The following is a 12,551-nucleotide window of genomic DNA, read 5'->3' as shown; positions in this document are numbered from 1 at the left end:
TTCTTTTCCCCACAGGGACCAACCAGAACAACGGGCCAGAGCGCCTCAAATATCGCGGACTCCGGAAACCCCGCCCCTTTGGCAGCGACAGCACCGGATAAAAAGGAGAACCCGGAAATGCAAGCCGTCGGAGATTTGTGGCAGAAACCTCGGACTGGTGGACGCGAAGGAGAAGACGAAGGTGACGGAGAGCAGTCGGCTGAAGCAGACGTGTGGACCGAAGAGTGGTGGAGTCCACAGGAGGTGGCTGTAGAGCGGCCGTAACTCACCTGGAGAGTTACGGCGGACCGCGTGAGTGCCCTTAACCTCAGTTATTCTACTCACTAGGAGTCCCCTGTATAGTCCTTGTAAATTCCCCTTCTCTTTAGAAATTCACGTCCCCTGCACTGTAATATAATTGTAAAGCACTGCACTGTTTTGTAATCCCCTTTTCTTTCACCTCCCGACCAAGCACCCTTTTCTTCCTCCAGCCCCGTATCCCTTCCTCCCGGGCCCTTCCTTTCCTCACTGACTCCGTTTTCCGATCCTTCCTCACACACCCGGGTGACGGTGGAGATAGCTGTGATCCTACAACTACGATAGGACTAACGGTCCCTTTTGTTTCTCTTTTGCTCCCTGCCCTCCGTGGATCCTCCCCATCGCCGGACCCTCCGTTGGACCCGCCGAAGACCAAAAGCAGCAACATCGACCCGGAGTGGATCCAGCCCCGGACTTCCTCTTGTTTTCCTTGTGTTCTACCTCTGTGACATTGCCAATAAAACCCCTACTATAGCACACTACATACGGCCTCCTCGCTTGCTTTTCCGGCCCGCTGTACACCCACCCTCACAGTCACTAAATGTCTTGCTTTATATTTCACTGGAAAAAAAGGCGCGATGCAGTCAATCCCCGTTTGAAGATTGCTTGTGGCATCGGTGAGAGTTCATCCTTGTAACATTTCAGGACAGAAGATATTTAGGTCGCTGTGAGTTCCAGAGCTCCACTCTGGCTCGGTTTGCAAGCCCACCAGCAGGATCCAGGTAACAGGGGGATAGATAAAGTAAGGCACACACAGGCCTGGTGCATGTAAATCATGCATGTGCAGCTTTACAGTAACAGCACATACATTGCATGTATACAAGATATGTGCACATAGGTATTCCACAAGCAGCACTTAAAAACTCAACTGCGTGCCTGGATGCAAACACTGAAAGTGCTACATGCAGCCACAGCTCAAACTATGCACAGAAAAGCTGCATGCGAGCATCACAGGCTTGGCATGCAAAGAAAAAAATCACATGTAAGTAAAATATAACACAATTAAAGGGGCGGAAAGGATAAGTCACGATGTGTCAGGAAGTGCCGGTACTCTTCCATTTATATGCACTGCATTCTAAAACTAAAGAAGTGCAGGACAGGATCTGCCCATTTAAAGCACTGCTTACACCGGACACATTCAGGCGGGAGCTTAGAAAGTGCAGACTTGCGTGAGAAGGAACTTAGTCCAAAGGTTTGCAAATATCGAAAAGGGTGTCACTGTTCGCCTCATTTCTATGTCATTTCCGGATCACCAACCCCTGCACACAAGCTCTAGCCCCACCGGGGATGTCCACAGCCACCCTTTTAGGGGCCACTTACAAATCAGTGAAATTTGTAGGTTTAGAAGGGCGCGAGAGTTGCACCGCAGCATGTAAAAAGGGCTGTGTGGGTCACTTCTCCAGTCAGGTTTGCACGCCAGCTTTCCGACATTTTCCTATTCAAGTAATTTGTTAACAGAACACGTTTTATGAATCGTTCTCTTTGTGTGCCAGCGTCTGCCGCTGACACTCGGGGTGATCTTGTGCATCCACCAGCTGTACATTGGATCATAGAAACAGGCCCAGATTATCCAACCTGCTTTGTGTCCTACCTACCGCACCGCCTCAGAGCCCCTTCCGTGCAAGCTCATCTCTACAGGGACTGGTGCATTTAGTTATTTGGTACATTTTCACTATGCTTCCTACAGCACCTTCAATCCCCCTTTTCGGGTGCTTCAAGGCGCTCCGGAACAATATGCAGAAAGGCTATGATTGATAGTAGCAGCTAAAGCCTGTATATGTAAGTGCTTAGACCGCACGGAAATAATGATTCATTATTTGTCAAATGAATGTTTTTTTTACATGACAGCATTCTCAGTGTTACAATTATTTCAAGAATGCACTAAGAATGGAGATGTGTTGTCCATGTTTCCATCTCTCCTTTTTAGTGGGTTTTATAGTGATATGCGAGTCCCACATGTAATACGTATGCAATTATGCTCTTCTGTGGGGCTGTTTCTTCATGAGAAGGGGTGCTTGCAGAATGCACACATTGCGATCAGAAAATGAAGCTGCCACTGACCTCCCAGCATCACCAAATAAATTGATGGATGGAGTGTTGAAACTTTTCAAACACTCACCCCCAATCACAAATCTGGGTTTAATCCATCCTTATTTTGCGAGCCATGTCATCCCAGTTTGGACTCAGGCATATGCAAATCAATCTTGACACTGTTCCTCATGGGAACAGTCCAGCCCGAACTGACAAGCCAGGTCCTCCCTGGACCGGAAACAAGCATCCTGGGACTGATTTCAGGGTATCACCCCTCATCAGCCAAGATAGCTTGAATCCAGTGGCACAGTGAGCAAGAGACCCACTTCTGGGCATAACCATAGCCACTTAGGGCACACATAGCTTTATCACAAAATAAAACAAGCATTTGCAATGCAATAGGTCTTGCATTCACGCAAGTTTAAGCTATTAGTATTGTAAATGACAATGCCTTTTATTTATGTTTTAAAACCCAAAACATAAATAAAAGGCATTGTCATTTACAATGCCAATATCTCAAACTCCAGTGAATGCGAGACCTATTGCATTTCAAATGCTTGTTATCTATGGCATGACGTTGCGAGTTCTGTGTAACAATTTATTCCACTCTGCCCTTTTCGAAAAAGAGCGTCATAAAATATTCATGAAAATCTACTTGATCAATAAAAGGTTCTGTAATGTAGATGTCAAGAAGGTGTTGTATATAGTTTGAATTTTATAGGCCCTGTAAGATTGCAAACTCTGATTATGAAAACTACCTGTAGGACTTTTGGCTTTTTGCCAAATTTTTGGTAAAATTGTGTTAAGGATGTTCCATTTAACCTCCACACTTTAACAGTGTTTTTGGAGAAGGTGAATCATCAACATCCTCAGAGAGAGTCAGACTTTCTTTGCACAAAGTGAACACATTGAAATATTTCATGAGTGCCTTTTTAGAACCCAAAGGTTTTAAAGTTTCATTAAATAAAGTTTGTGCTCGAAATTGAATAATTTGGAACGATTTCTAGGATTATTGGGGGGAGGAAAGAACATTCTTCCCAGAAGTTATTCAGACATATTCGTTTCACTTTCTTGGTGTAACCAGAGTGGGCTGTGTATCCAGTCTGTGTTGGCAAGGTGGAGCTGACTGACCGCTTTGTGCTGTGTTTAGTTCTAAGGGCACACAGTGAGTCATTCCCTGTGAATAATTAATTTGTTGTTTTTGAAAGGTAAACAATCACAGGCTTTGACACTGTTAAGTTGGTTTTGGGTCCCCAGAGCACATCACATTTATGCAGCTCCCCACTGCTTTAATGGGGGGACTATGATGTATGGTCATTTAATGTCAGCTTTAGATGATGGATCCCTGAACAGTGTCATGTATGTGCATGTTTGCATTGTGCTGAGGGGAAATTGTTCACACAGCTCACTGATGGATGTCACATGCGGTTTTTCTGAGTCCCCAGACAGATCATGCAGTCTGTGTGTTCTCTTTTGAACTGCCGGTCACCGGTGTATTCAACTGTGTAGCCTTTGACTGTGTCATGTATGTGCATGTAACTTGCATGATCGAGGTAACTATTAGCAGCAATACTACGTGTCTCTCAGATATCTTTCAAGTGCTCACTGTCCTTTTTCCCCAGCACCCCTCCTCCCCCAAGGAGTGTCAATCTGAGGGATAGCCCCGGGTGCCACACTCTCTAGCTACGCCCCTGCACATACCAAACTCGACCCTGCACTCCCCACACATCAGGAACTACCATGGTCACACATATTCCCCATGCATTCCTATGGGAGGGCAGGCCACTCTCACACATACACAGAGAAAAAGTGCGCAGAGGCTTAAAATCACCAACACCAGGTTACAGAATTAGGCCAGGAAAAATCAAAATGTTTTGGGGTGAACCTGCCAAAAAGGGCCGGGTCCAACAGGAACAACAAAACCCACTTTATCAACAACAAGCTCCTGCTGTCTCGAGACATCCCTCCCCAAAACACCCCCATAACTCCTACAGGGGAGATGGCATGACGTCTTGCCTTGCTAGAAATCCAACTAAAAAACGTATTACTAGGCCTCAAAGAAATCACAATGAACCTCTCCTCACTCCGCAGACCCAACCAACACTCGAACCCCCACCACTTCCAACAAAAAACGCCCAAGGCCCCCTAAGGGTCCACGGCCCTGTTGGAACTTAACCCCTCTCCTTGACCCGGCACAAAGACCCAGAAGAGCAAGAGTTGCAATGTCCTCATGTGAAGCTTTAGATCTTGCCTCCTCTTACGCTACTTCCCCGACTACCACCCCAATCCCAGATCCACGTCATCACTGGAGTTAGAAGAGATTGCTCTCCTCCCAGATATCCAAGACCCCCAACATGCCTCACGATCATTCCGAGGGCCTCCCCTGTGAAGAAACCCAAAAACAGAGAGACCAGCACTAATTGCATGCTTATTAACTGTAGAACAGCCATCAAACACGCCACAGAGCTGGCTAAAATCATCCTGACCCATGACATAGGCATCACGTTCATCACCAAAACTTGGCTTAACGAGTTCTCCACCCCAAATCATGGACATGCTTGTGCCCCCAGGCTTTGCAATCATAAACAAAGACAGAAAAATCCATCACAGAGGGGGCATAGCAATCATACACAAGAATACCATCTCTGTGACATAAACTGAAGCCCTCAAGTACAACACTTTTGAATGTCTTACCACCAACATTAAGATGAGGGAAAACAAAACACTATCCTGCCATCTCCTCTACTATCCGCCAGGCAACAACACCCCATTTGGAGAACACCTATCAGATCTGATATCTAACTGCGCACTCTGGGACGCCAACAACCTAATTCTAGGAGACCTCAACTCCACTGGAACGAGGTAAACAACCTGCTGATTCAAAAACAAACTCCTACACAGCAACAACCTCACCCAACACTACTCAGAGGAAACCCACAATAAAGGATCGACCCTGGATGTCATCATTGCCCAACCTGACGCAGTCACGATCGACCGCATCATTCCCGTTGACTGGTCTGACCATCGTATCATCCTATTTCACATCAACCAATCAATCCTACGCAAACCCCCAATCAGGACCACCCCCACTGGGTAAGAAATCTAAAGCAGATCCCCATGGACATTTTGGAAGAAAGTATAATCGCTCTCCTCCCTACCTCCTCTGACGATCTATCCACTACAGAACTCACCTCTCATTACAACTCCACTATGATCAACATTCTGGACCAAAAAGCACCCTTAAAACAAAAAAGAGCGAGGGCCACTCCTTCCAGATCCTGGTTTAACACAGACATTAAACACCGAAAGAAGACAACTCAGAGCAACAGAAAGATTCTGGCAGAACAATCCGTCCCCAATACTCCTGGGCCAACTCAAATCAACACGCAAGAAGTACAAAAACCACATCAAGCGTGAAAAAACATCATTCTTTCGCAATGCCCTTGAAAATGCTAAAAACAGACCCAATGAGCTCTTCACCCTCATCAGGCAACAAACTTCCAAGCCCCCGTATCCACAACACAGGTCTCTAATGCCCTGTGTGAGAACTTTGCCAACTTCTCCAATGACAAAATCTCCAAGATTGAGCTCTCCCTGGATGTCAACTGTAACCTCGTCCATAGGAGCCCGGCCCTAGGAGCAGATGGTTACACATCCAATCACCCTCCTAACCAGTGGAAATCATCCAACCCCATCTCGGAATTAGAGCTAGTCAAACTGATCTCCACCTCTAAACCCTCTTCACACTCCTTGGACCCTATTCCTCCGCAACTGGCCAAAAAGCTAAAACTCTCCCTAGCACTGTTCTGGACCAGGATCATAAACAGCTCCCTGAGCTCCGGAGTCATTCCGGACTGCCTCAAAGTTGGCCAAGCCACCCCACTACTGAAAAAAACAGGCTTGGACACCAATGATTTGAATAACTACAGACCCGTCTCCAACCTACCTCTCCTGGCCAAAACTTTGGAAAAGTGCGTTCTCCTCCAACTGACACAACACATTGACAGCTTCAACCTCCTAGACCCCCACCAATCGGGCTTCAGAAAAGGGTGCAGCACAGAGACAGCAATCCTAAATATGATGGATGATATACACAAGTCCCTCGATTCAGACCAATTATCCCTACTCATCCTCCTGGACCTATCAGCAGCCTTCAATATGGTTGACCACCAACTACTTATTAAGGTACTCCAAGAAAAGTTAGGGGCTGAAGAGATGGTCTTACACTGGTTCGGCTCCTTTTTCCAGAACCGCTCCCAAAGAGTCAAAATCAACAACTTCACGTCGGACCTTCACCCTGTCAGCAGAGGAGTACCTCAAGGATCAGTCCTCTCCCTGCAACTATTCAACATATACTTGGAACCCCTCATCACTATACTCAAAAGATCCAACATTCCCTTCCACCTCTATGCGAACGACACACAGATCTATCTCAAAACCTCCGCCATTGAAGACATCCAGAGACTCAACGACACTCTTAAAGAAGTCCAACACTCGCTCTCATTCAACCGCTTAAAATTGAATCAAGACAAAACGGAAATCCTCCTCATTTCCAACAAAACGAGAAAAAAAACAAGTCACAGAATGGCTAAAAGCAATTGATGCTCTCACGACAATCTCTCCCTGACCGACTCCATCAAATCGCTGGGAATCTCCTTGGACCCTAAACTAAGCATGGTCAAACAGATCAAGAACACAGCAAAGAGTGCCTTCCTCAAGCTGAAATTACTAAGCAAGATAAAACCCTTCATCCCGACCAACGACCTCAAACAAACGACACAATCCTTGGTACTTTCCAGATCGGACTACGGGAATGCAACCCTCACAGGCACAGCAAAATCACACCTAGCGCCCCTCCAATCAACCCTAAATGCAGCTGCAAGAATGGTCACCGGAGTAAAAAACATATGACCACATCTCACCCCCACAAAATGAATCTAAGAGGCTTCAGGCCTGATGGTGCTGTGCTTTGGTGGAAATGATAAAGGTTCAATATCTGAGACTGTGCAAGGGTGGGTTCTCTATGAAATGGCAAACCTACATTCTGTGAAGGACAATGAGGAGGGTCTATGAAAGGGGCAATTAGTTGAAAAAACAATGTTGATCATGACTGACTACAAAAGAGATTTGGTAAGTGGCAACCAAAATGCTTAAAACAAGCCTATCACTTGGAATTCCAAATACTAAGAGGATGAGTAAAGGGTATGTTATGTGTGAGAGGTGAGCATGCCCTAGATCTGACCTACTGAAACATGTCTGAGTTATTAGAGCAAGTTCTAGCCTGCTCACAGTTGAATATGTATTGGATGTTGAAGGATGCTTAGATCTGTGAGATGTACTGCTACTGAGAAAGTACAAGTGCTAAGCAGCCCATGTCTTATCAAGTGACAAGGATGGCACTGGTGATGTTTTTATAGGGTGGGCAAGAAGCTCAGTGATTCACTTCCAGAAAACTGGCTCACTGAGTTAAGCATGTGCCAGTGACATCTAGTGCCGGCTGATAGTAAGTGACTGAATGGTGGTTAAGCCAATGCAGCTTACAATCCCTCCAAGGCTTGAGAATTGAGTGTAGCTAAATCAAATAGAAGTAACTCATGTTCTGAGCATGTAGGAAGCATTTGATACCTAGGACCACCACAATCTCCTAGCTCCGAAAGCCAAAATCAGCAGTGTAAGCATTCCCTGCTGCCGCTGATACTACTTTCACCTGTTCTTTTTGACACTTCACCTACTGTCAGTTATAGTATGCCCAGTCATCAGCTGTATACCCTGTACTTTCCAACATCTACACGAAAATAATTTTACAAAAATTAGCAACAATATGTCATCCTGGGGAGGACACCTAGCAATAACACCCAACTCCTTCAGGCACTTGCACACGGCACTCCACATGAATGCAACTTGGTTTGTTACAGATTGCACAAACAGAAGCAATGTGCACAAAATTGAATGCTTTACTCTAGGTTCTCCTGATGACTGAAACACCTCTTTTGCCCCCACTCCTACCCTGAAGCATGTCTTAAATGATGGTTGATTAATCACAAACCTTACAAATGTTTTTTTTTAAAGCTTGGAGGAAGACTTAACCTCTCACTCCCAATGGGAAACTTAAGTGTAGGGTCAAAGGTCCCTGTGCTGTAACCATGTACCACGCTGCGGCTCATTTGCTCGTTCTCCAAACCCAGTATTTATTTCTGTGGAGGAGACACATGTGCCAAGTTCCCAACAAGTGTTCTATGCGTGCTTGACTGCTGCTCAACAACAGACTACTGAACTCTGTTGTGTGATGGGGTACCCAGGGATTAAAAATCCTACGATCATAGGTGTTAGGGGTCCCCAGAGGGCTGGAATCTGCTAGTTGGTAGGGGTGCACCCAGAGTACTGAACCTTTTTGAGGGATTTTGGGGTAACCCCAGTGTACTGTCATCTGTATGGTAGGAGGTACCCCCACTGTACTGGGCTCTGTTGGGTGATGGGCACCCCCCAGAGAACTGAACTCTTTTGGGCAATAGTGGGTACCACCAGCATACTCGATTCAGTTGGGTTATAGGTTTATGCAGCAAGCAGCATTCTACTCCAGAACCCAAATTTAGTCATTAGTAGGTTAGTACAATTTTTTTGTTTTGGTTATTTATTGTGCATTAGTTGTGTTAGGATTGTGCTCTTGATTTCTTGTGTGTTAAGTAGAGTTTGGGGTAGGGATAGAATGATAGGAGTGCATTTGAAAAGGGGAAGTAGTGTGTTGTTTAGTAAGTAGTAATGGCGTGTGCTTGTTAGTTTGGTGGCATGGCTAAAAAGGAAGGGCGAAAGTTTGAGAAGGATGTTGGGAAGTTCATAGTAGTCAGAGGGTTTCAGTTGAGCCAGAGGGAGCAGGGAGGGGTAAAACTGAAGTTTTTTTTGTTGTTTTATTTATAAAAAGCAACATGAAAATAATGTATTCATACATGTATATACATATGATGCTTGGTAAAGTTTTGTTTGCTTGATTAACCTCTACATAAAGACCCATATGTACATGGAAGCGGCAATATTTACATGGTCTGCTAGCCACATTTATCATGTGGTACATCTTTATGTTTTCAAATAACGTAATTAACGTTATATATACATAAGTATACATATGGTACTTACTGTAGCTATTAGTAGCAGGAGTAAAACTCTACATATGCACCCATAAGTAGACAGAAGCAACAACCCTGACATGGTCTTATATACACATCCATCCTGTGGTGTAACATACAATTCTCCCTAATATAAATGTATCTTCTCAGGAGATAACAGGAGGCACAGTTCAAGTTACAATGACTTGTGCTTGTATAACAACTCTTTTTCACACCGTGAGAATTATAGTTTGTCATGTCTGAGTATAATGTTGTGGTGCATTCTTGAGTTGCGACTATAGTTTTCATGTGGGTAAGAGGCAGCTTTTGACTAATCTTCTGAAGTGAAGACTGTTGTCTGTAGAGCCTATATTTGTGGGTGGGGAATTTCAAGTTCTGCTGCCTAAACAGAGAAAGTTGTTAAACCCATGTGCTTTTTTTCTTGTATGCAGGAATTATGAGGTGGGAAGTCCTTCTTTAGTGCAGGTGACTTTATTGCATGTATTTGTTGATTTTCTTCCTGATGAAGAGTTTCTCCTTGCCATAGATTGCTTTGTGTGTGATAAAACGCAACTTCAATGAGGATCTTCTTGCAACTGATAGCTAGTGTAGCACCCTCAAAGCAGGGGAGATGTGTACTTGTGGTTTTACATGTTGGGGTCTAAGGGGCAGCAATCTGAATTCTTTGCAGTCTTATAGTTGACACAGGTGAGCTGCGATACAGACCATTAGCATAGTCCAGTTTTGCTAGGACAAAAGATGTGATAGCTCGACCCTTGTGTGGGAATCTTAGGTGCGGGAAGAAGCGTGTTCTCATCATGAAATAGGTTGATGTGCCCACCTTCTACACTTGTGGATTCATTCACAGTTTGGCGTCCATTGGAATTCCAAGATTTTTACATCCTTAGATATTTTTGGAGGTTGTCCTAGATCGTGAGGCCAGGCACTGAAAGGTTAGTAGGTTTTCTAGTCACCACAGGTGAGTATCTCAGTGGCACCTGATCCATAGGTGTGTGGGGTACAACCCTTTTGAACTTCACTCATGTGAAGGGAACTTCTACCGACTTGCGTAGTCTGTCTTGACTGATGACTGGACTATCGAATTCCTCCTAGGTGTAAGTGGGTATGAGCATGAGGAAAGGTGCACCTCTAGGTTGGGTTAGGGGCCTCTCTTGTATGTAACCCCCAGTGTGGTAGGGTACTTTCTAGTGGTAGTAGGAGCTGCTGTGTCCTATTCTCTTGCATATGCCACTGTGTAGCTATTACTTCCCTCTTCCCCCAGAAACCACTGTAAAGCGCTGTAGATCGACTTCCCTTCAGAAAAAGCACGTAAAACCTGGCTGTTGTTACGTCAGGTCTTGTTGAATCCTCACAACAATCCCCTCCTCCACCCCTAGGTATGGAATCTCGCAGTTCAATCACTCTCATCTGAGAGACTTACACCATCTGTTTTTATGGGTTTACAGTTTTCCTCCGATTGGCACTATACTAAAAGGCGAGTGGCGGAACTCTTTACGAAGTAAAGGCAGGATAACTAGAGATGCAAATCTAGGGGACAGAATATTAAACATAAACCACTTAAATACAAGGACATGCACAATATACGGAATAACGCACTAAACCCTCTCTGAGGAAAATCAAAGACTTTTGAAAAACAAAAATCAGGTCACAGCATGAAAACCCGCAAAGAAGCTGGTTGAAGAGAAGAATAAAGGAGCTAGACATACCCTTTATGTTAAGATCAAAGAGAACGTTGTTTTGTGTCGGCTGCGTGGTAAGAAGCTAGCATTACAAAAATGCACCATATAATTCTACGTCAACAGTTATTGAGTGCAGCAACCTGCCAAGAAAACAGTTGTGAAAGAGTTAAACCGAATAAAGAATTTTATTAAAAAATAGTCTTTTGGTGGGGTCTGCACGGTGTAAATTCTAACTAGAATAATGGTTCTGCTCTTATATTTGAATTCACGTTTTCCCCTTTGAATAATCATGGATTACCCTTTCCTGCCCTTGGGCTAAAGTTTTCCCCTCTGAATAGTCGTGTGAACAAAGCGCTGCTTTACTGTTGGAATGACCAGATGAGAAACCCGCCAAACCAGTTCCATGCTCAGATTACCTGCTGCCGCAGAGCTGTGGGAAGAGCTGTGCGCACCCACCTGCGCCTCCTGCCCGGGATCTCTCTTGGCCAGAAGCCGGGCTGCACCTGAGCATCTGAGACACTCACTCCGAAGGAGTCTCAGAGAGTGAGAGAAGATGCGGAGTCTCGTGCGCGCCGCCTCTTACCTGTTCTTCCTCCTGGTCCCCTTAAGCAGCCAGGCGGCCGGCCTCGGGTGCCCGAGCGGGCAGTTTGCCCTAAACAACCAATGCGTGGACTGCCACTCGAGCTGTGAGGAATGCAGCGGCCACGAGCCCTTCGAATGCACCGAGTGCGGAATAGGTGAGAAAACTCCCTTTGTCTTGTTGTCTTTTGTCATCAAAGAACTCGTCACTTTTGAAAACTGCAGATCATCAGTTCGGATAGTCCCAGATCTTCCCAGTTCGCCAGTAGCTCAGCCCGGCCAGATATTACTCTTTCCCTTCTGTGACTTGTAACCCTCATTTTCATTTATAAATTGACAGCAAATCCCAGAATGCTATAAAAAATATCAACTGGTAGAACCACTCGAGGCCACTGTAGTGTAATGGGGAGAACAACGACTACAAATCCCAGAATGCACTGTGAATTAAGGCATGGGTCTGGACACAACGACCGGCCACACAGAGGCATCTAGTACAGTAGCTTGTATTGGTGTAGGAGACAGCTTTTTGACTAGTAAAGTTGTGAGCGTTTGATCTTTTTTTCTAGTGCTGTTTGAGTGATGACAACAGATGAACACTTTTGCTATAGTTTAAAACCATGCGAACAAACAGGACGGATGTCCATATTTAATTGGAATGTAGGGAAACGGCTTATTTACAGAGAAATCATCATTCCCCTATGGAGAAAATCAGAGAAAAAGTACACCTGCTAATTGTACCTTGTGAAAGGAACTCTTCTTTTGCACGTCATCCTTATCAAATGTACCCAGGGCAAAAACAACGTGCTACTGATTCACAAACTTTTTTCTTGATGTAGTCCGGGTT

The sequence above is a fragment of the Lissotriton helveticus genome, chromosome 3_2 (assembly GCF_964261635.1).
Source record: "Lissotriton helveticus chromosome 3_2, aLisHel1.1, whole genome shotgun sequence".
Lineage (NCBI taxonomy): Eukaryota > Metazoa > Chordata > Amphibia > Caudata > Salamandridae > Lissotriton > Lissotriton helveticus.
This window is presented reverse-complemented; position numbering follows the sequence as displayed.